Source organism: Mus musculus, chromosome 1 (genome assembly GCF_000001635.26).
Source record: "Mus musculus strain C57BL/6J chromosome 1, GRCm38.p6 C57BL/6J".
NCBI classification, from domain to species: domain Eukaryota; kingdom Metazoa; phylum Chordata; class Mammalia; order Rodentia; family Muridae; genus Mus; species Mus musculus.
The window spans coordinates 61,824,216-61,848,932 of record NC_000067.6 but is presented as its reverse complement, the minus strand read 5'-3'; the positions used below and the strand labels follow the sequence as shown (position 1 = coordinate 61,848,932).

The 24,717-nt window shown below is 37.8% G+C and overlaps 1 protein-coding gene and 1 long non-coding RNA gene across 5 annotated transcripts in view; one reads left to right on the top strand and one right to left on the bottom strand.

Annotated features, from left to right (window-relative positions):
• Positions 1–24,717, bottom strand: part of Pard3b (par-3 family cell polarity regulator beta) — a 1,003,618-nt gene that overhangs the window by 793,352 nt on the left and 185,549 nt on the right. The window lies entirely within an intron of this gene.
• The window catches only part of Pard3bos1, a 93,267-nt gene that overhangs the window by 16,288 nt on the left and 52,262 nt on the right, over positions 1–24,717 (top strand). The window contains exon 2 of the long non-coding RNA XR_373443.3: positions 398–512. This is a non-coding gene — a long non-coding RNA (par-3 family cell polarity regulator beta, opposite strand 1). The remainder of the gene's footprint in view (positions 1–397; positions 513–24,717) is intronic.

The following is a 24,717-nucleotide window of genomic DNA, read 5'->3' as shown; positions in this document are numbered from 1 at the left end:
TTCTAGATGATAACCAATTATTTCCCCATAACTATCAAAGACTAAAATGCTTTAAAAAACAAACTGTGTAACGTTTTTAATAACTAGTGCTGCTAAGGTTTCTATAGTTACCCAGGAAAGGGTCATGACTGGCTGAAATACACACACTCTTCTCTGATAATTAGCCACATCATGATAGACTGACAACACTTAATGATTAATTAGAGGAAGGACTCAAATCCTTAGCAGGAGGTAAAATCATGGGATTCAATGTACTGAACACCTCCCAGAGAGACATGGTATATAAAGAAAGCAAAATTTTTAAATGCAGGTTTGCAAATTCGGTATTAGTAATATAAATGTCTCCTGGGGGTTCTCACAGCAGAAAATGAGGAATTCTTTTGCTTGCCAAATACAGCCACAAGATTGAAATGAAGCCTCAGCTCAACAGCTCAAGCAGGTGCATTCAGTGCTACTTTTTATATAAAATTCACATCTTCTCTTTCATTTGAGGAAATCCAGCATAGAGTTGGGTAAGTCATCTATACCTTAGATCTGACTTTGCTTAAAGGCAGTCCATACAACATTTAATAGCGTTCTCATGAAATATTATGGTTATTTAAAATGACAATTGGCAGGAAATATGAAAAGTCAGTCATAGGCATGTTGAATTTTCTGTCTTTTGAGCTTCTGAGCTATACTTCTGTGCCATGTCATCAGAATGGTGCCATATATGACTACCTTATTTTGACCCTAAAAATACACATACATAAACACATACACACATACACATTTAAGTGCAGCTCCAGCCTTAATCAAAGAAGTATCTTTTTATAGAGGGCAATGGTTTACTGCAGAATCATAGGCTCATATCTGGTTAAAGTATTGAGAATAAGTTACTGTTCAGACCCCAGCTCTAAATGACACATCTTTATCACCACCAGCAGCAAGGCTCAAGGGACAGTGTGGAAGTAGGGTTGGAAAGATTGGAGAGGGGAGAGGAGGAGAATGTCTTCACTGCAAGGCTGTCTTATAGATATGACATGGTTGTTTGAACCACCAACACATTAGAGCAGTAGCTGCCTACACAGATATACATCAAGTAAGGACTATAGGAGGGAACATAGTTAAAGATAACGGTGTTAGTGGGATTGGGAGAGGAGAGGGTAGCAAGAGTGACTATGATCTCAATGCAATAAACTGACAAGTTAAATTAATAATACAGTTAATATAAAAGTAAATACAAAAGAACGTGAACAATTCACCTTATATCTTCCAGTATATTTTCTATTTTTCTGTTGTATCTTTAATTATCATTAAACATATTATTATTTAAACATAGACAGTGTATATAAATAAATGCATTGAAAATATATATAGACCTATTAGCAAGGTCTATTGCAACCTGAGAGGAAGGAAAGAGAGTCATGCTTCTCTTGTATACTGTGTTTAAGTAAGAGGTAGAGGAAAATGCTAGCTAAGTTATCAAATACCCCTGATAACCATAATAACACACCAGTACTGTTAAAGGTGTCATTTTTTATATCTGAATTTATTTATTAAACAATTGTTATTTGGATGGGAAATGATAAAAATAGGGAGGGGCCTTCAATTAGGGAGATAAGGAAGATAGATACAGATGAAGGAGGGTAGAAAAAAATAACAGTAAGGATATCTTTTAAAGCCATGAGGAGTCATATTATTAATTATCTCACTAAAATTACCTATAATAAATATATGTTACTCACTACATGGATATAATTTTTTTTAAAAAAAATTCCTAGCTCCTCTAGAAGGCACCTAGCAAAAACCCCAATACCAGGAATAATAAGTCCTAATTTTATTTACTTATCAGGTTGTTCAAATGTCTCCCCAAATATTACAGGTTATTGCAATTACACTTGTTTATCCCCTTGAGGTAGAAAGTAAGTTCTTATTCCTAAAGGCACCAAGCAATTCAGACAGAGGATCCAGAGGACTTGAGTTGGAACTGACCTAAAGTCTCCTCCATGGTGGCATGCTAGTGTTCATAGTACCAGAAGGTTCCATGCAAGCTTCCAAGGGAGGGGAAAAAACCAATAGTCCTATCTAGATATGATGCCTATGAATGACAACAATGGCCAGCATGGCATGATAAACCTAGGGCTGCAATATTGACACACATACCTTGGTAACTAACAGTTCCACAATTGAACTTATGACCTGATCAATAAGAGCAAACCATGCCAGGGACTGGAAAACTAGCCAACTATGCAAGCTTAGTTAAGTCATGGAATATGGCAAAGAACCTACAACTGCCACTTTACTAAACCAGCATAATCCCCAAATACATTCTAAACACTTATCCTTATACCCATGGATAAGTATAGTTCCCATTCATTATGAAGGGAATAGACAATTTTTGCAATAGACAAGAGACTACTACACAAAACCTCCACAAATCAAATGGTAGAGTTATAGAGCCAAGTCCCAACTGATAAATTTACAACTCCTACAAATAAAGTTCAGGAAGTATCGCAGAAGTGGGGCAGAAAGACTGTAAAAGCCAGAGCAGTAGGAAGTTTGATGTGTAATTGTGTCTCCTAAAAATGTTATAGAAGCTACACACATGAAGTCTCATCTACACAGTTACCCAAACATGAACTGATCAAATGGACATTCTAATATGCAAAAGAGGAAGCTTGTGAAACCTCAATCGGAGACAAAGAACTCAGAGTGGGAGAAACAGTCTTTTCCAGGGGAAGAGCACACCAATTTGTCATTCCATACCAAATGATCAGCTCTGAAAACACATGCATACAAGAAACATCGATGACTTATCAGATTGTATTCTTTCTCCCACCCTGCCTTCCTCTGTCTCTCCTCTTTCTGTCTCTGCCTCTGTCTCTGTCACTCTTACGCACAACAATACAACAACAACAACAATTTTTAAAAAGGAGGCCATTAATATGAAAGAGAAAGGGGGAGGGTATTTTGGGGGTATTCGAAAAGTAGGACAAAATTATGTAATTATAATATAATCTCAAAAATGAAAAGCTATAATAAAAATATCATAGAAAATTTCCTATCAGATGGGGAGAAAATTGTGATGTACCAGGCATACAGCACTGTAGCAGGAGTTTTTGCTACACAACTTTGGCTCCTGACAGATTGCATGGGTGCTTGTACTGGAGCTATCTTTGGATCTGCAAATGAAAGATAGATAGATAGATAGATAGATAGATAGATAGATAGATATTGATATAGATTAGCTCATTTTTAAAAATGCCTTGGCTACCTCAAAGGTTTGGCATTCCTTAAACTTTCCCATGCTATCCCAGGCTCAATCGGGAAGGTCTAACATGGCTGGTTGTCTTTATCTCCTGCTGCTCCTGTGTCCCATCCTTCTGCCCCAAGTCATTGTGATTCTCTCCCATTCCTCTCTCATCCTAGCTTGTACAACTCTAAGTGTCGCATCCCCTGCCCAACTATTGGCAGTTTGCATCTTTATTGATTGATCAAAAACCAACTGGAGACACGGACCTTTAGCATTTGGGCATGCACATTCCTGATTGAAACAAAGCATTAGAATCATTCTCCAACATGATGCCAAGGATTTAGCAATTTAAAAGCTAAATTAGATAGATAGATAGATAGATAGATAGATAGATAGATAGATAGATAGATATATTGATATCTAAATCAATATAGATTTATGATAGTTATTTATGATCCTATAAAAACCATTTTGGGAATAAAGTGCCTGTAACTAAATGCATTACCTTAAAAAACAAAACAAAACAAAAAAACCAAACAAACAAAAAAAAACCATTTTGCTAAACAAATAATTTTTAAGGAAGGAAACAAGTAGACAAAAAAGGAAAATTCTGCCCAGGGTTGTCAAGAAAAACATTGCTAGGGATAAAATTAATGACCAGGGCCTTGAAACAGACAAAGCATTGGCTCCATAATGAGGCAGGTTAAACATCTTCACCAAGAAGATATATTCAAAATGTATGCTTCTAAAGAGAGCTAGACTCCCTGCAATGAAGACAGAATTCTGGAGCCAACTGACCACAGGGCAAAGAGTTTGGAGATAAGATAAATGAGTTAGGTGGGCTTCAAAGGAGAAAGTTTGTAAGACATGGGTTGGATTTTGTTTGGGCATGGTAACAAGAATAGCAATCAACATGTAGGACACAAGGAGTGCCACTCCAGGTTCAAAACCAGCCTTTGTGATAAACTCCAGGACAACCTGAGCTATATGGCTAGATCTTATCTTTAAAAACAGATACAATTTGCAAAACACATGAAACTCAAGAAGAATGAAGACCAAAGTGTGGATACTTCCTTCCTTCCTTAGAATGGGGAACAAAATACCCATGGGAGGAGTGATGGAAGGAAGGACCCACCAGAGACTGCCCCACCTGGGGATCCATCCCATAAACAACCACCACACCCAGACACTATTGCATATGCCAGCAAGATTTTGCTGAAAGGACCCTGATATACCTGTCTCTTGTGATGCTATGCCAATACCTGGCAAATACAGAAGTGGATGCACAGAGCCATCTATTAGATGGAACACAGGGCCCCCAGTGAAGGAGCTAGAAGAAGTACCCCAATGAACTAAAGGGGTCTGCAACCCCATAGGAGGAACAACAATATGAACTAACCAGTACCCCAGAGCTTGTGTCTATAGTTGCATATGTAGCAGAGGATGGCCTAGTCGGCCATCAATGGGAGGAGAGGCCCTTGGTCTTGCGAAGATCATATGCCCCAGTACAGGGCAATGCCAGGGCCAGGAAGTGGGAGTGGGTGGGTTGGGGAGCAGGGTGTGGGGAGGATATAGGGGACTTTCGGGATAGCATTTGAAATGTAAATGAAGAAAATATCTAATTTAAAAAAGTGTTTTATGAAAACAAACAAACAAACAAACAGATTTGGTCTTTACATATAAAGAGGAGCATGAACACATCCAGAAAGACATGTCACCCAAATTTCCAAAGAAGAAAGAAGAAAAAGGAAATATCAGGTACACGAGAGCAGTTACGCTGATTCTGCAGCAGTGAAGACTGAGACGGTTTGGACTAAGGCAATGTCCTGGTGTCAGCTATAAGAGCCTCTCCAAATTTTAGAATAAATAGGGTTTGCCAAAGAGTTGCAAGTGGGTGTGACCTGAAGATATCATATTGAGTTTCTCTATTCTGGGAGCATTCAACCACACTGGACATATCAGATCCATCCGACATTTTACCCACTATTAGCATTTTACCCACAGTTATGGCTGTTTTCACAGGCAATGCCTCTGCACTGATCTTTACTGCACTTACCCTCAATAGTGCACATATTGTAATACTGTGCCTCTGCCAATTTGAGTTCATTCTCTATGTTACACATGGTAATACTTTTCTAAGGACATTCGATGGCAACCAATTATCAACAGAATTAATTTCCATTGCTAACATCAAACTGAACAAGAATTAGCTTCTGAAACACAATTAGGTAAAAAAACTACAGAAAGTAAACTATATGGTAAGAAGAGAATGATCTCAAGGATGTGGGAACAGATGTGGTTTTAGCCTTCATTTACATTCGTATCTGCCAGTTGTTTCTTTCCATTCATTTTCCCTTTGCCTTCCCTCACCAACACTCAGAGCAGAGTATGCTACAGTGAATTAGCCTGTGATGAGGCCCGAGCACCAGTATGAGGACTGTACATTAAGTGTTGAGTTGAATTCTGGCTCCAGAGAATGAAATCAGAGCTATCTACTTTTTGAAATGTTTTCTAAACAAATATCTTTAATCACGTGGGTAAACCGATAACAGTCTGAGCCATTCATTTACAGTTATTGTTCAGGACGTTGACTTCTTTGTCTACATAAGTTTGAAAATTGATTGTTCAACAACAGGTTCAAACATATCACTGGTTTTATTTATAGTCTCTGTTGGCAAAGATGCTTGCAAGGGCTCACCATGTGAGATTTACTAGGGATTTTCTGACTGACTTTCTCAAGTTCACAGAGATGTTGTCATCTTTGCATTTGTCTTTTTTACATTATGTCACTTTTATTTTACCTCCTTCATTATCCCAACTCCTGAGTGGATCTCAGGACATGGGCTAGCCATAATCACATATTCATATAACTTTCACTACTAAGCTAGGAATACCATCCCCTGGTAACACACACACCTGAGGAGAATATAAAAGAAATTATTGTTGACCATGATCACACACCCCAAATTTCTGAGACTCTACCTACCACCTTTGGATCAACTTGAATTTCTACCTCTATGGACCTGAGCTTCATCTGTTTGATCCAGGCAAGAAGTAGCTAACTGTCCATCCTCATTCTCACTGTAGAGGACTAGGTAGTTTTATTATACAAAAGGCAGAACTGTATGAGTAGGTTTTGTAGGGGAGGCATTTCTGTTTAGAAAAGGAGGCATAAATATTACATATGAACCTGTTTCTGAGGAATGACTTCATACCTGCTCAAAAACTAGATAGCATAATAAGACATCACAATTGGCAACGAGGCTACCAGAAAAATACTAAAGGCATTCCATCACTTAACCATCTATCCTGAACTCACACAAGTATTGTAACGAGAAAACCATTCTATTGCCTTACCTCTGAGGCCAACAGGTTCTTCCAGAATCTATTTTTCAATACATCACCTTCATACAGCAGACCTTAATTAACGATTGCCATACTATCAACCTCTTTTGCAAGCCTTCATGGCTTTCAGCTACTGTGCTAAATCACTCTGTGAGTCCCAAAGCTCACAAACACCAGCAACAGGTACTGTTCTGTGAGGAACTGATTCAGCATTTCAGCACAATTTCTCAATCACTCAAGAATATTTCTTAAGAAGTTGATTAAGGACAGAATTGTCCGTTAGAAGATCATGGGACGACGTATGTGGTTACTGGTATATTCTAGCTGAGCAGCCTTCAGATAGTGTGGAATCTCTGCTGACATAATCAGTGAATGATTCGTAAATCTCCGAGGAAAGAGTTGAATGATGCTTCCTACTCCATCATTCGGGCTTCTAAGAAACATGCTGTCATTACACCTCTCCTAAGAGAAGAAAAATGTGCTAGCCAGGAAGATTTTATACAACATAATTAGTCTTACTAATTTAGCCATGTTGCTTATTTGATTTCTCTCCTTAGATGACAGGGTGCTAACAGAGTATACACATTGAGGGCATCTGCCAGAAGCTGAAGCCCTCAGAAATAACCAATAGAGATAGCTACGCAAGCAGAGTTACTCATATCTAAGGCTTTAGATTGTGTCCTGATGAGAGACTTGCAGACTTTAGACTACGAGGAGGCACCCACACTGTGATGGGAAATGAGTTCATGACTGTGAGCCTCAGATAAATCACGTTTTCTTGGATTGAGCTTCTGAGTTGAGACTTACACATTCCTACATTAAAATTCTGAGGACTTCCAAGAAGTTAATTAACCAAATACAACTTAATTAACCTTACATCTTCATTTCCTCCTCCCAAAATAAAGTTATGAAGATTTTCTTGATAAAATATATTGGCCATTATAAAATAACAACATTATGTTAAATTTTAAGATCCTTTCTATCATATGAGCATTCAATTAGTCTTGTTATTGTCAATATTAACATTAGCTATATCCATAAGGCTCAGGATTTAATAGATAACACTTTATTGAGGAGTAGAACTTTGATAAAGCTGTCTGAGTTTGGCCCTTAGAGTCCTGATAGCCAAAATGTGTCTTTTGTTTGTTTGTTTTGCTGTTGCTGTTGTCTTTTCAGTGCACTCATTTTTCTCATTTCACATGTGAAGCTTTTTTTTAATCAGCATTTGTCAACCATGTCAAACTCATCAATGGATTTTTAAGAGCACCAACTAAATTATCTCTAATAAATTAGGCACATTTGAGAAGTTTTTGGTTTTGGGAATCCAGAAATTCATATGGTACACACTTCTGTTGACAACATGAAAAGGAGTTACCTGCTATGGGGACAGACTTTGTCATGCTTCATCCCCTAGAGAGCATTTATTGAAATACTTTCTAAAATACTGTTGTGAACTGCGAGAGTTACTGATATTTGTAACTGTCTAGAAATAAATGACTTTTATTGGAAAGATTCTCTAATTCCTAGAGCAAATGATGAAAGATTAATACTGAAGTCGAAACAGTAACATACGAAGTGTATTTGGTGAGTGAGTTCTGTGGTGGGAGGAGTTTTAAATATTCACCATAGAGCATTACAGTATTTTCAAAGTAGTGCTTCATATTATACATGTTCCAAATCAAAATGCATATTTCTAAGAAGTGAATCTCAGATACAATCAATTACAAAGGAAAGTGATAAGCCTGGGAGGAAGAGTGGAGAAGGAGTCATGAGAGACATGATGCTCTGCTAGTGAGGGGGTGAGGTGGCTTCAGGACAGACAACAAGGACACACTCCCTCCTGCCTCTGTTCCAATTATGTCCTTAGCATCTGTTTGAAAATGTGGTGCCTATCAATCTTAGTACCAATATTTATTTTATAAACAATAATATCAACCAATATGTGTCAAAGTTGATACGGAGAAATCAGAGAAGGTCAATATTAAGACGATGGCATTTGCATTCCCAAGAAGAAAGCAGATTTATATATGTGGGATTGAGTATGTGTGTGTGCATGTAAAATCCATAATATAACATCAGGAAGAAAATGTTTTAAAAACTTAGAGAAACTATAATAGGTTTGGTGGGCAATATGGCCTCACTAATAACCTGCATCCAGAATTAAGGTTCTGTGTGGGAAAACACATGGGCACATTTCAAAGTGTAGCAAAAAATAATTAACAAGCTCTTCTTTTTAAAATTTATTTTATTTTTATTTTTTTACACTCCATATTCCATTCCCTGCCCCTGCCATCCACCCTCTGACTGCTCCACATCTGACACCTCTTCCCCACCCCAACCCGTCTTTGCCCCCTCCCTCACCCCACCTGACCTCTAAACTCCCTGGGACCTCCAGTCTCTGGAGGGTTAGGTGCATCATCTCTGAATGAACACAGACCCAGAAGTCCTCTACTGTATGTGTGTTGGGGGGCTCATATCTGCTGGTGTATGCTGTCTGTTTGGTGGTCCAGTGTTTGAGAGATCTCGGGGGTCCAGATTAATTGAGACTGCTGGTCCTCCTACAGGATTGCCCTTCTCCACAGCTTCTTTCAGCCTTCCCTAATTCAACAACAGGGGTCAGGTGCTTCTATCCATTGGGTGCAAAAATCTGCATCTGTATCTGCACTGGCCAGGGCAGGCACTACTACAATGAACAAGTATATGGGGGGAAGATGGGAGAGAAAGAGAAACAGAGGAATTTGGACACTATGAAGAGAAAAGACAGTGAGGAACAGTTTGATGTGAGGCCTGCTCTGCAACCTGAGGCCATGGTGATATTTGCACCCATGCTGTATGTGGCTCTTCTGCAGGAGGGGTCTGTGTTGATGGTCACTGCCCATGTTACGACCCAACGCCATGTGGATCTCCTTGGTCTGGATTGCAATCCCAGTGAAGAGCTGGCAAGCTAACCAACTCAGCTACTATCCAGACCCAGATATAGGGCTTTGAGTTTGCCTACCCCAACATGTACGCCATCTATGAACTGGAGTATGTGATGGGGCCTGTCCTGCCGTACCAAAACTGTAGAACCTCCATGGCTCAGAGCAACAACAAGATATCTGAGTCAAGTCGAGGGGATGATCCAGTATTGATGGTGTAGCAGAAGCCAGAGGCATCAAACCAGACCAATGACTCAGTGCAATGAACAATGGAAATCAAAGCTGTTTGGACAAAACGGTATACTGTGAGACACACTGTACACACTGCAGCTTCCATGGAGTGACTTGTTTGTTTTCCTCTCTCTGTTGGAGGAGGTGAGGGCAGATATGGAAGGACTGGAAAATGAATGGGGTTGGTTGTGAATTTCATGATGTGGAATTCACAAAGAACCAATTTTGGAAAGTATGGGAAAAAGAGTTTTAAAATATCAATAATTAAATGCTTTAATTTCATCAATAAGATAGTTGCCATCTATCTTATTGTTAAAGTTAGCAATTCAGACTGTTATTTTAAACTTACCTTTGATAAATCTGACCCTGTCACTTATTCCAGATTCTGCCAGAGCTAAGATAAGTGCCCTAACTGTAGTGTATACATAGCACCAAAGAATGGAATTCCCTCTTCATGATGAATACAAGGAACAGCAGAGAACTGGGAAGGAAAAGGCAATGGTTTGCACAGATTGTCTATGAAGTTATATTTCCTCTAAATAGCGGAAAGTCCTCCAGCTAGCTAGCACACACCCATCTTTATTTGCAAGAGTTCTTAGAAACAGCTGTAACACATTTTATTTTTATGTAAATCATTCAAAATACAATATCTATTTGTTGTGTTTCAATGGGAATAGTCACAATACACAATGCATATCATTTATAAAATTCAATATTACTATAATGTTCAGAGATAGTGAAGTTTCTCTAATTTACATTTAACTTTTCTATTATTTATCCTAAATCTTATTTGCCTCTGCTTTCAGGAAAATGAGCTTGGCAACTGATCCCTTATGAAAATGTGAAATACAAAATGTATTCTACTCCCTTTATATTAAACTTGATTGCTGTTGAGAAAGTAAGCTGCCTGGAAAATAAAATATAATCTGGTTAAAAATTATAAGCCTTAAAACCTCAAATAGTTAATTATACCCCACAATCTTAACACTTTTAAGATCAACCACAACTATGTCTGTCAATGAACACATTTTTCAAAACAAGGAATTTCCCACTTTACCAGGCATAAGCAAATAACAGTAAATTGGTTACTGTGGTTACAAAGCCTGATCTACAGAATAAGGAAACCTTAACTCTTTCAGTGCTGACTCCATTCAAGAAAGGTAAAATAGCTGGCTACAATCTAGGCTTTGGACAATGTTCTTCTAAGGGCAAATATCTCATTGGGCACAATTCAAAACTAAGTTATATGTAATCAGTAATTATTCTTATAATCTTTAAATGATTCCAGGACAAACTGAGAAATTGTTCCATTTCTTTATCAATCTGGACGTGTTAGAAAGTCACCCTTACTAATTTGATTTGTTCAGGTGAAGACAAAGAAAATAATCATAAAACGTTTAAAAGGAATGCTTGGTATTTCTAATCTTTAAATTTACTTTCTCAAACATCTAATACAGAAAAGGGGGCTGCATAAAATCCTTTTTCTTCCTTGCACACTAAAATTACACCTTACATCATGAGCACATGGAACTACAGCAGTCAATAGACTTTTAAAGTTCCCTGAAGGCAGAGACATAAAAGTATTATAGTTCTTATACCCAGGCATCCCTGACATAAAACTACAACAAAGTATAACCATAAAATCCATTGTTTTGAAGGGGTAAGTTTTAAGACATCAGAAATAGTGTATCTTTAAATTGAACACAGAAAATTTTAATGCCTTCACGGAAAATCATAATTAACCATTATGGTATATGATTATACAGTATACTTAGCACTTCCAAGGACCAGTGTTTCCTGTCTGCAGAGCTGCCAAACCATCTCTAGACTTCTGTGAGCATCACACCTCATCAGCGTGGAGGCAGATGATCCACAGGCGATACAGTGCTACAGCACATGCTCACACACAGACGTTTTTCCAACTGAGGATCTCAAGACAAAAGAGGAAAAATGGAACCCGTTTTGAAATGGAAGGGGAAAAAAATCTATAAATTACTGTAATTACTTTAATAGCCATTGCAGAAAGGATCCTAACAAAGAAAGGCCTGGTTTCTTCATGCAGGCACACATGCCTGCTCTGATCCTTGAGAGGGCCCAGGCTATTCTTATCCACAATTCTTACCTAAAGCCAGCGATTTGCTAAACAATGAGCCTAATTTATATCATTTCAATTCTGTTCTGATTGGATGTTTTTTCCCTTTCCCAAGAGAAACATGACAATCTGCAAGTTATTTGTTAGAAAAAGCACAGCTCAGGCTGCTGTTTGCCAAAACTCCATAAGCGATTAATTTTTTTAAAACACATCTTGGTCAATGGCAAAACAAGTCCCGAGACCTTTAACAGGGAACTAAGTACCCATCAGGGCAGACGCGTGTGGGAGGGATGGTGGAAGGAGCAGAGGTGCTAGCTGGTTCTGTCTGCCAAGATCCAGAAGCTAGACGTACATCTGAGCGGAGCACTTTCTTCAAGTAGTCAGACTTGGAATTCCTGCACAAATCTCTCCCTTACATGCTTTGCAAATCTGCTACTTGATATGCCATATCTGTTAATGAGCTTAATGAGAGGGGACTGTTTGAGAGACCCATTCTCGAATGCCACAGCCACATTTTGAGAATAAAATCAATAACATAGAAAATTCCTGCACATAATTCTCTGTAGCAATATTGCCACGAACTTAAAATCAAAATCAGCTCTGAAAACATCATTTACTTATACATCTCTTATTAGAATCCAAAAATAAAGTTTATACCACTTTTTCAAAAGGCAGATATCGTTTCATATATTTCAGAAACAAATCAGTGTGCTGTTTGTTTGTTTGTTTTAAATCAGAGCTTTATTGAGGCAGGAAGGCCACACTTCTGCCTGCAAACCTCAAAACTTTTAAATTGTGATTGCTTTGATACAATTATCAGATACTAGATGGTTTTGAAATTGCTATTTCAGTCTTGTGACTCAAAATTCCAACAACACACTGTTGTGACTAATCAATCAAAAATTAAAGTATTGATAATGAACATAATGTGAAACAAATAACTACTGAACTTTAAGAAAGCAATGCACCTATATTTCAATAGGGCAATGCAGAAAACAGGAAGAAATACAACTAATGTCAAAGCAGTGACCTTGCACCTTCAGTTGTCATATTATGTGCCTCTATAATCCTGAATTCTTAACAACCAGTGGTTACTCTTTTTTATAATGCAAAATTAGTTTTAAGGTAGGTAAGTACCCAGGACTAATTAAAATAAATAAAGTGGTCAATAATATCTAGGTGTTGGAAGGTTTTGATCACATAAAGTAGATCTTGACTCTCTGTCCCTTCCCAAATAATCATAATTACTGTATAGCTACTGCTCTCTGTAATATTTAATAAATATATAGAATAGTTGATAAGATATAGCACATACAAGCATACATATTTCAATTGAGATTCAACTTTTATAGTTCATTCATCATGCCGACATGTCCAGGGAATCATCAATATTAGCTGTGTGCTTCATGAGCGTTGGATGGCTATGCCAATTGTGCTAGCTACACAAGTTCAATGAGCTATAAATGGTTTACATTACGCTTGGATTCATACTTCAGTACATCAAGTACCACTGGATATTTCCACCGTCCTTGTCAAGTGTCTTCTTCAGCAAGGCCTATAGGTGCTGAGAGGATTCAGGGCTGCTTCCTCCATTACTAGTTTGCAGCCTAAGGGCATCTGAACGATGTTCCACTAAAAGTCTATTTCCCACAGCTCTTAAACAAAGAAAAATTAAATGGAGATTCTTTCAGGCTATTTTCCCTTATTGCATAGAAAAGGGATAAAGGGAGAAAACCAAAGTAAACTGTCTTAAGGAAATAATAAAACTGATAGATTCCTACAATTGTGAAGCCTTGGACCCTATGGAATCAAGCCAGTGACCATAATGTCCTCATTTTTTACAGTCAAGAACTATTGGTATAAAGGGGTCATGGTCTCATAGCTAAGAAAAGGCTTTGTCAAAATGATAACTTAGGATTTCTTGACTACCTGAGTCCCTGCTCCGTTTCATAGAGGGTCTTTTTATCTGTGTGTCTGCTGGATGCGTGTGTTTCCTCGCCTCCAATAAACTCCTTTCTTACCTGCTAATTCTGACTGTGGTATTTGAGATTTCTCTGCTGGTACTTGTTGTACTTCAGGATTTTTCTGCCTTTTAGTCCTTTAACTGGCAGAGAAAACAAACCCAATCAAGATGCCTAGATTGAATCTTTTTTGGGGGGCGGGGGGTGTCTCTAGAACTTCTTTTGGTAGACCTCAACATTTTGGGACCTCATCTTGGGATTTTTTTTTTTTGAAGACTACCAACTCATCAAGGTAGACAGAAGACATATAATATGCTCATCCCTCTGGTGTGGCTCTTGTCTGCCTTCTGGGCATCCAAGCACCTGATAGGCTAGACCCACTAATATTCTGAGTTCTTGGGGACACACTATATACTGAACTACTCCCAGGGTGACAGAGAAAAAAAAACAACCTATTCCCAAAGCCCTCATTGCCCTCCCCAAAGTCATCATAAACATTGGCAAGGAAGTCACAGACATCCAAATATATAGATAATGTATTCAAACATAATGGGTTCTTCTTCCAATGAACACAAAGCCAATAAGTACAATCAAGATAAAAGAATGGATAACGATGTCTTATCCACAGCAGGTAAGGGGAACACAGGAGTTATTTACAAAATAGTACTCCCCTGGAGTTGGAGATTTTAATCCACAGGACAAATATAATCATATTAGAACAAACATGTGGGACACTATGAATTCCTGATCATGTTCAATAACACAGACACACACACATACACACATATATACATGCACATATATATACATCTTATTGAATATTCTCAGTACTAGATGACAGTTCAAAAGAGAACATGGTAAATACATTCTGTGCGAAGTGTAGTTCATGCTTATTATATCAAAGTCACGAAGCAGGTGTTCAAAAGCAAGAAACAGCAGCCCAGAATATATCCAGTCACAGATGACAGAAGGAGGAGGAGGAGGAGATGATGATGATAATTTTACCACAAACCAAAGAGAGGACACTTTGAAAATATGTTAATGTGGAGATTGTCCTTTCATGCATCTACCTCACTTGGCTGCTGATAATAAATTCATAATAATGTCATTTAATAGATATACTTGTTAAGGAACTTTGTCTCTGGAAAATTACTAAAAAATATATCTTAAATAATATGAAGGTCAGTAACTATGAGTCTAGAACAATATATTCTCCAGAGGATATGTGGCAATGCCCAAAAGTATTAGTTTAACTATGAGAAAGAAATTGATAATTGCCAGAGATGCCTTCAAACACTTTCTATTCCTCAGGACACCACCAAGGGTCAACACTGTCTCTCTTGATAAAATCCCTTACACAAAGTACACTATCACCATTTGTCTTGGTTGCCTACTAGAACTAATGGGAAAATTTCTGCTGCTGAAGACATCAGAGGATTAGATTGCAAACTCTACATCCAAGTTTGAGGCTTTCTATAATATATAGTGTTGGAAGGTGGGATGAAGGCTGCTGGGCTAGAGAAATTATTACAAGTGTTACTGAGCTATAAACCCTTGAAGCTACTATACCAACTTTTCAAGGCAATATGCTCCCACTGGTGAGTAGTGCCTTGAATGTAACTGGGTAATTCAGCAACTTTCTGATTAGATTTGAGTCAAACTCCAGCAGAAGGAAGTCATGCTTAGTACAGTAAACATGGTCATGAGCCTGTGGCTGGGAGGTGATCGGCCCTAAGAGAGAACCTACAGTTATTTAGCTGCATGGCCATGTTGTAGACATGCCTTCTAAATACTTGTGTTTACATCCATAACTAATGCTGTTCTCAGCCTCCAGCAGAAACACTTCTTTTTGCAGTGGCCAGTGGTCAATGAGCAAAAAATAAATGACTGTTGTATCTTTTCACAATAAAAATACACTTATGTTGAACAAGATTACTCTGTGTGTTTAATGCATATTTCAACCTGACCCTGAGACTTGATACTAAAGCCAGGATGTAATCCCTGACATGCTCTAAATATTTGTCAGGGGTTTTCACACGGAATTATGTGCTTGTGAAATATATTTTAGGAAAAGTCTGGGTTGTACATCAATCAGTAATGTCTAGTGTTAAAAGTAAAAATGTATTATTTATCAACTTTAAAAAATAAGTTTATAAACTTCTACAATCTTTTCCAAATCAGTTTTGCTTCTTTTAAGATACATCTTTTCCCTATTTGATGGAAATCACTTTAGTTCTTGTTTAGAAAAAGTATAACTCCTACATTTTGAAGAGATTTGGGTCTCTTGTTAATCCAGCCAGGGAGACAATTTATTCAGGCTAAGTTGTCTATGTGTCAGACCTGAAAAATGCATTGGCACAAAATATTCAGATAGAGTCAAAACTTTAATCTGTAAAACTAAATCAAATGAACACATACAAGGCAACCTGTACGTGTTTGTGTGAGCTTCGTTTGGGTAGAGCACACTTTTGCTTTTGGTTTGTCCTTATCAGATGTAACTGCTAGGACAGTACCTGTGCTATCCACACTGAGTAATTTACAATGCATGATGGGTCTGGTAGGTGAAACAGAGAAGGGAATATTTACGAAGAAATCACACAGTTCTATCAGGTTATACAATAGAGAAGACAACAGCTATGCAGGAAGAAATTGTCAACCAAGCAGAAGATTAGATTCCTATGCCCCCCTCCCCCATCAGTGTTGTGAAGAAAGTACCTCACACTCAAAACAATAGGGAACTTCATTACCTGACTGGAAATATCAAAAGAAATAAACTAATACCCTAGCTCCATTATTGCTTTGGAAACAAAGAAAACAAATCAATGTACACTTTATTCTTCATCTAATGCTAATATTTACCTACAGATAAGCCAGGCTTCATTTTAAATTTACTTCTACCATAATGTAAGATCTGCCTCTTGAGTTTTTGCAAATTTATTTGATCTGGTTTCAGAAAACCTTTATTGTTTAATATATATGCATTATCTGACTGAAAAACAAAGAAAATTAGGGGTTCAGTTATAAGAGGACAAGCTTCGCTCAGATATTAAAAACAGTGACAAGACCCACACCAGGAGCATAGGAGACTAAGTAAGTGAATCCTAAAACCAGAACCCTGACTCACAAACATATCATGACATTAGAACAACAGATATGATGCATTACAACCGTGCAGTATGCTACATGTACGTTTCAAGACATCAGAAAATTTAAAACAAAGCCTGCAGTTTCTTACTTGTGAGCTAAATCTTGATAAATTAAAATAAAACTTGACATGGTCTTTTATTAAAGTTTAGTTTAGTTCCTTGAATTGAATATAGACACCAGATAAGCATTCAGATTCTCCAGCAAAAATATGTATAGGGTAAGATACCTAAACTGTGATGGTGTAATTTAACACATCTTGACAAAGCATTGCTTGTTAAAGAAGACAATAAAAACTATCTTTGTGGGTTATTATGTGTAAATGTAAGCCTCCACCATTAAAAGCTATGAACTGGCTTAATAAATATGACAACCTAGCCACCTTAGGAACTAAACACACAAATGGATTCTCTATTAAAAGCAGCCCAATCTTAAGGATTTACCACTTTGAAAAGTTGCCTCAGCTCTTGGCTTGGGCAAGTTTATCCTGGTAGCTACTCTTTCAGCATGGAGTCTGGATATGGTGCTTTCGAGTGACTGAAGCATCACACTTCGTAGGCTGGCAGGTAGCTCAGTCAATAAGGCACTTGCCTGGCAAGCACGAAGACAAGTGCTCAATTCTCAAAATCCACATAAAAGTACTGGGTTTGTAGTGTGCACTCACAATGCCAGTGCCTAACAGGCAGAGACAAGGCAGATGACTACACCTGAGGTTGTCCTCTGGCCTTGATGTGCAAACAACTGCAAATGCACACACACAACAAATTTATAAAACATACATACAAAAATCATTATTCTAATAAGGTGATACTACTTCAATAAGAACATAATACAGAGCTTGTCTCAGTCTTAGGTACTAGAACAACTTGAACTTAAAAAGAAATCATATAAGATAACAGAATACTAAGATAAATTTCTTAGAATTTGGATCTATTGGCCAAAATTGCATCTGAAGAAGCCACTGTTGGTTGTTCAATAACTGTAGACTGCAGAGTTGGTTTGCATTCTATATGTTGGGTGCCTTGGACAACATACCCATTCTGTAGGAAGCTTCTTCTTGTAAACCACGAAGTATAACAATAAAATCTCAAGGGTCCTTTAAGATTACATGAAAGAAAAATTGAAAAATGTATAGCATAATATGTTGTCAATAAATTTTGTGGCTATGTAGAAGCTAAAATAAAGTGACCTCAATATACAGGAAGGATTTCTTTTGTGTGTGTGTGTGTGTGTGTGTGTGTGTGTGTGTGTTAGAACCAGTGCAAGATGGTTTATAAGAGCATTTTTTTAATTAGATATTGTCTTCATTTACATTTCCAGTGCTATCCCAAAAGTCCCCCATACGCTCCCCCACCCACTCCCCTACTCACCCACTCCCACTTCTTGGCCCTGGCGTTCCCCTGTACTGAGGCATATAAAGTTTGCACGACCAATGGGCCTCTCTTTCCACTGATGGCTGACTAGGCCATCTTCTGATTCTTAATGTAAAGAAAGTGACAGGGTACCTTCAGTCTATGATTCTATTCTAAAACTCTGACTTTCCCTACACGAGAGGGATGGTGCACATGTGTAAAGGAGCACGGCTTTACAATCCATGACATTCTTCCATCCATTAAAAGCAAAGTTCTCCTGTAGGCACGCCCCAATACAGCAATTATTCCTGGGTCTTAAAGGAACATGGAATCATCTGCCTCGTCCATCATTCTCAGGAATAGCAGGGTTTATAAGAAAGAGATTAGTTTCATCGTGAACTAGGGAAATCTTATTTGCCCAAAGTAAAAGGTTCCAAAAAGTTGAAATTCCCTTATTAATAAAACAGTTCCAATATATTAAAAGAAAAAACTATAGGGCTAGAAACGAAATGTAATTCATAAAGTCATGATTTTTTAATGACAGTATAATAATATACTGTTCCATACCAGTTTTTCAAAGAATAAGCTTCAATTTCTTCTGAATTTTCTAAATATTCACAAGAAATTCACTTATTGGTCATTCATTTGATTGCTTGTACACAAAGGGAAATCCCCCAAAATAATCAGTCCAAGACTTTCATTATAGCTCAAAAATGAAACATTAATTTCATGTACATAGATGTCATAACACTTTCATTTTTAGACCAGGTTTCATGTAGCTCAGGCTGGTCTCAAACTCACCACATAGCCAAAGACAACCTTGAATCTTCCTTATTACTATGATTACAGGCCTATACAAACACACCTGGATTTGTGTGGTTCTGGGGATCAAACCCCAGGGCTTCTAATACTCTACTAAAACACAGTGTTCGCCCACATCATGTTTTCTAATAAAGATCCATATAATTTTCAAATGCCATGTAAGTTACTGAATTGGAAAGTACCACACAAACATTATTTACAAACATAGTTTACAAATGATGTGTGAGCTGACAAAATGGCTCAGTGACTAAAGGCACTTAATACACAAACCTTGTCCTCTCAGTTCAAACCCTAGAACTCACATAGAGGTAGGAGAGAATCCACACAATGAAGTGGTTCATGCATCCACCCATCTCCCCACATCACACAGACAACAAACAAGCAGACAAACAAGTTAGTGCGAGATTTAATACAGACCACTTGGCTGCATCTTTTAGCACGCTGTCTGTTTTCAAAGTTGCAGCACGGTATTTTTATTAAATTGGATACTTGAACTAAAAAAAAACTGAACAAAACTGTTATAATCTGTTCCCAGTGATGGGAGTTCATCATCCTAAGAGTTACAGGCAATCTCCCAGGTGTACCTACTGCTCAAACTTGCGCATGTTAAGTCAGTTAAATTGATGATTGCTGTGGGTCACATAAGAGATAATGGGGGCCTAAATTAAAGTAAAAAAATGGGTTAAAACCCAGTGAGGATGAGACTATTGAAGGAAAGGTATGTTCATAAAATACCATGGGAATATAAAATATGCCAAAACACATTTTGGCATAGCTACTGAAGTTTAGGTGTATAAGCTATATGCCCTGTTAGTGATGTATACATTTTTATGAGTATGTCAGAAATGATACTTAAACAGAAAGGATTAAATGTCATATAGAATATTGTTTTCCAAAGAGAAACCAAATATATAGTTAAGTTCACAGAAAACATTTGAATATCTTCAATTATAAACAATAATCTAGAAAATTTTTACAAGAAAACAAGACTGTTGGGAAAGGCCGTCTTTCACTTAGGTGTGAGGGGGACATGTACTCTGAGTAGAAAGAATCAGTGTGGCAGTGAGAGACTGTGTGAGGATGGCAAAGTCCTGAGACACAAGGAGGAAGCAGTCATCAAATAAGAAAGCCTGAATAACTCAAGGCATAGCTATCTACAACAAGCCATGCTGTAATGTCATCTGAGAAATACCAAAGCATCTTAAGAGTTCTGAGGACATCCTCAGATGATGACTGAGATGATATCTTAGGCAGAAAGACAGTGGACTAGAGGACACTACAATGCAATGGATGCCATGAAGAACCAGGCCTAATCATTTCTCACTGCACATGTAAGCAGCATTGCATCTCATCTACATCAGTGATGCTGTGTTCCCCAAGTCCAGGTCACCAGCAATGTTCCTAAAGTAATAATGCTCAGTCTTAATGACACATTGGGATCCTATCAAAGGACTAGAAAATACACCTGTGCCTGTGATAGGCCCTGGAAATCCTCATTTAATTTTCTTGAAATATAATGCAACATACATAATCTGAAATTTTCAGTTCACCCAAGGAACTATAATGAACAGCCAGTTGAGAGATGGAATTTTACAGTATTCAGATTCTCACATTTAGAGTAATTCAAACCATCATAGTGTAAGCTTAGCCAATCTTTCAAGATACCAGTTCCCTCAGATGTGAGCAGGTATATAAATACACATTTTGACCAAGGCTCTGTTCTTTACACTCTATGGAAGAAAGCATTCATGATCGTTCTAATGAAGCCCATCCTTTGTACTGACACCGGCTCTATGGGATTGGCCACATGACCAGGGAACATTAACAATCCAGAACTTAGGCTCTGAGGCTGGGTTCTTGGAATGCCTCAATTTGGTGCCTGGCTGACAGGTTTTAAAGATCAGTCTGGTTAGACAGAAAAACCAGTTGCAGTACCCCCAGAACAACCAGCATGTGGTGGGAAACCAAGCTATACACCCCAGCTATGCAAGGCTACTTGAAAAATGGACTAGTATCAATGGAAGGACACCAGACAGAAGCACAGCCACAGGGTTTTCCTAGTATCTTTGTTCAGGGGACCACTTACCAATAACTAACACACACACACACACTAGTATCAATGGAAGGACACCAGACAGAAGCACAGCCACAGGGTTTTCCTAGTATCTTTGTTCAGGGGACCACTTACCAATAACTAACACACACACACACATCAGTCATTAGTTAAACAGAAAATTAACAGTTTCATGTCAGTGAGAGTCATGTCTGCTGATTGTAATCTTTGGAATCATACCTGACACAAGCTGAAGATTAGATCGCCCCATCCACTTAGTGTGTTCTGTCACTTCCTTTCCTTTAATTTAAAAACCCTTCCTTTCTATTACTGGGATCTTGGGAATAGCAATAAGAATTCAGTATACTTTTTAGACAGAAGGATATTTGTAACAAGTAGACACCTGGGAATGGTGGGTATATTTCACATTTACATATAGTTCCACTTAAAACCCATCATATGAAAAAGGACCTAACCATTTATTTCGACATCAATATACATATTTCTACACTCTGCTGCAGTCTTTGGACTAATTTTTAAACATTCTAGTTTCATCCAGCTTAAGACATTGAGATTCACAATGAACCTAGCAGGCCTCTTTGGAGAACATGTATAAGGGAACCTGCTGCTCCAGAAGCAGTACCTGCATGCTGCCTTTCAGATCCACTGGAATCTGCAACTGGGCATCTAGCTAGCACTCTTGGGAGGGGGGACTCAGTGCTGGGTTTCTCTACCTACAACACTAGGCCACAAGATCAATGACAGCAATTTAAATCTTTCCTGATCCTTCCTTCCTTCCTTCCTTCCTTCCTTCCTTCCTTCCTTCCTTCCTTCCTTCCTTCCTTCCTTCCTTCCTTCCTGATTTATAAGCAAGAGGCAGTATGTAGCTGTTCCAGGATGAAGATGGACAAGCATTCCACACAAAGCAAGCTGCTCTCAATAGACCCTGAACAAACAATCTCTCCCCATATCACTTAAGATATGAGGTGATAAACAATGCTAATGTTAAACATTTTTGCCTTATTACAATATAAGTTCTATTAGAGAAGAGCTTTTCTTTTCTTAACAGCAACAGTTTCATTATTTTCATTTTTGAAAGAATTTATGAATAGAGATTGGTCCTGAAAATATGTGTCGAATAAATGAAACTCTAATTCTGCCTCTAAACTTTGGTTCTCCTGCCCCACTGGGAAGAACACATTGGCTCACCAAGCATGGACTATGCCTTCACCCTGTGGTCACTACCATGTGGTAGGTGTCATCTCACTACGGGTTTGCCAGTAACTAATCCACTTCCCTTCAGGCCCATTTCTCACGAGTGTCTGGACTGTTTGACATGCTTCTCAGTAGTAGTGTGACTTCTGTCACATACAAGACTGAAACTATGAAAGATGCCCCTAAGGTTTCAATCTCTACACTTAAGGAAAAAATAAAGATAATCAATTTCCTATTGGAAAAACTTATTGTGACAGTTTCATAACAGGTGATTCAGAACCAATGGATCCCCATCCCAGGAACACCCAGGAATGCTGCTGTGCACTGGTGTTCACATGTTTCCAATATTCAGAGGCTCCCACTAAATTGAGACAGTAGCAGAGTCTACACCCACTTACAACAATTTAAACCCACTACCTGAACCACAATTCTGAGGCTAATATGTTAATTCTATTTTTTTTTACCATTTAATTAATCACTTTGGAGACATCATTGCATTTATGTGTGTGTGTGTGTGTGTGTGTGTGTGTGTGTGTGTGTGTGCGGCACGTGTGTGCATGGGAATTAAAATAACACAAAAGCTGTGACAGACATTGAATATTTAAACATGTAAATCACATGCAAATAGCACAAAATGTTTTGGCAAAGAACCTGAAACATAATTGGGAAAACTGAGGAACCCAGTCTTTAGAATATAATGATATTGTGGTTTTATGCTGGTTGTTTTCCAATATTCACTCACTAGTCATCAATAAGAAAACCATCACCCTGGAGTAATCAAATCAGCCTAGCGATTGCTCAGTGCATATTCTGTCCCCCTTTGAATCTCTGCTAACTCACAAAATTATGGTAAACAACATATGATCCTGCAGTCTTGTGCAACCTCTATGCTTGAAGGGAAGCCATGCCTTCCCTTTCTTTTATCCTGGCCCTGGCAGACTCAAGATGATTATAGCAGCTGTCTCAGATCATGAGGTAGATGGAACTTACATAGATCAGCAAAGTCAAAATGAAGCCACTCAGTCCCTAAAATCACAGGACATTGGCCTAGCTTTATTTTTTGTTGACAGGTATTTTGCCTGCATATCTGTACCTGTAAATGTGTGTGTGCCTGGTGCTTGTGGAGTCTGGAGGAAGGCTTCAGATCCCAGGAATTGGAGTTATAGATGCTAGTGAGCCACCATGTGGGTGTGGAGAAGAAAACTCAGATCTTTCCAAAGAGCAGTCAGCACTCTAAACCCCTGAGCATGCCTGCAGCCCAGCAGGGGATTCTTCCCCAAAAGTTCTGCTGTTGATCATTTCATTTCAGAACTATCACTTATTTATACCAAAATATACTTCTGATACTAAAAATAGAATTTTTATGAAAATAATAATTGAGTAGAAGTTACAATGGGACTTGATAACTAACTCCTTCATAGAACTTGCTATATTCCAGACACTCTTCCAAATGTTCACCATGTAGCAGTGACTTACTCTTACGCTAGCCTTATAAAATGGGCACAGTTACTATACTTACTTTACGTGGAAGGGAACAAAGGGATTCAGTGATTTGTCTAAATTCCCATGGCTATTGAGAAACAGCATCCATATCTGAATCCAGAAAAGATGGCTTCTAATTTCCTTCTGAGGGAATGACTGCACCTTACAACCAGTCATAATTACATATGTTTTTACCCTCATGAGTAATAATTAAGCATTTCAAATTATTTGTGGATTAATGTGAGCAAAGGTGACTTGAGCCTTTCCTTCCCACCAATTTTGCTACATTTAATACCTGTGGAGCCCTAGTAGACTGCAGAAGTCCCAAGATCCCATCTTGATGATCTCAAATCACTTTTTCAATCAATATAAACAAATTATCTCTTAGTGGTATTCTTTCTCCCCTTGATGTCCAAGCATACATAACTCATATTACACAGAATTCTTTCTTTTCTTCCTCACCAATACACACACATATACATGTGTGTGTGTGTGTGTATATATATATATATATATATGTACAAATATTTATACACACAAATATATATATACATATATATACAAATATATATATACACACAAATATATATATATATGTGTGTATATATATATATATATATATATATATATATATATATATATATATATATTTCCCACTTATTCAGCTACTAACTCTTTATACTACAATATCATCTGGTTTTAAATACAGCATTTTACTTTGTGTTATTTTCAGAGAAAAAAATTAAAGACTAGTATACATGAATGGAGTATTAGCAATCCCCTTAGCTGAATGCTTATTTTACAAATGAGAAAATCAAGTAATGGAGTGGTTAACACCTTTGTGCAACAATCATAGAGTCAGGCCTG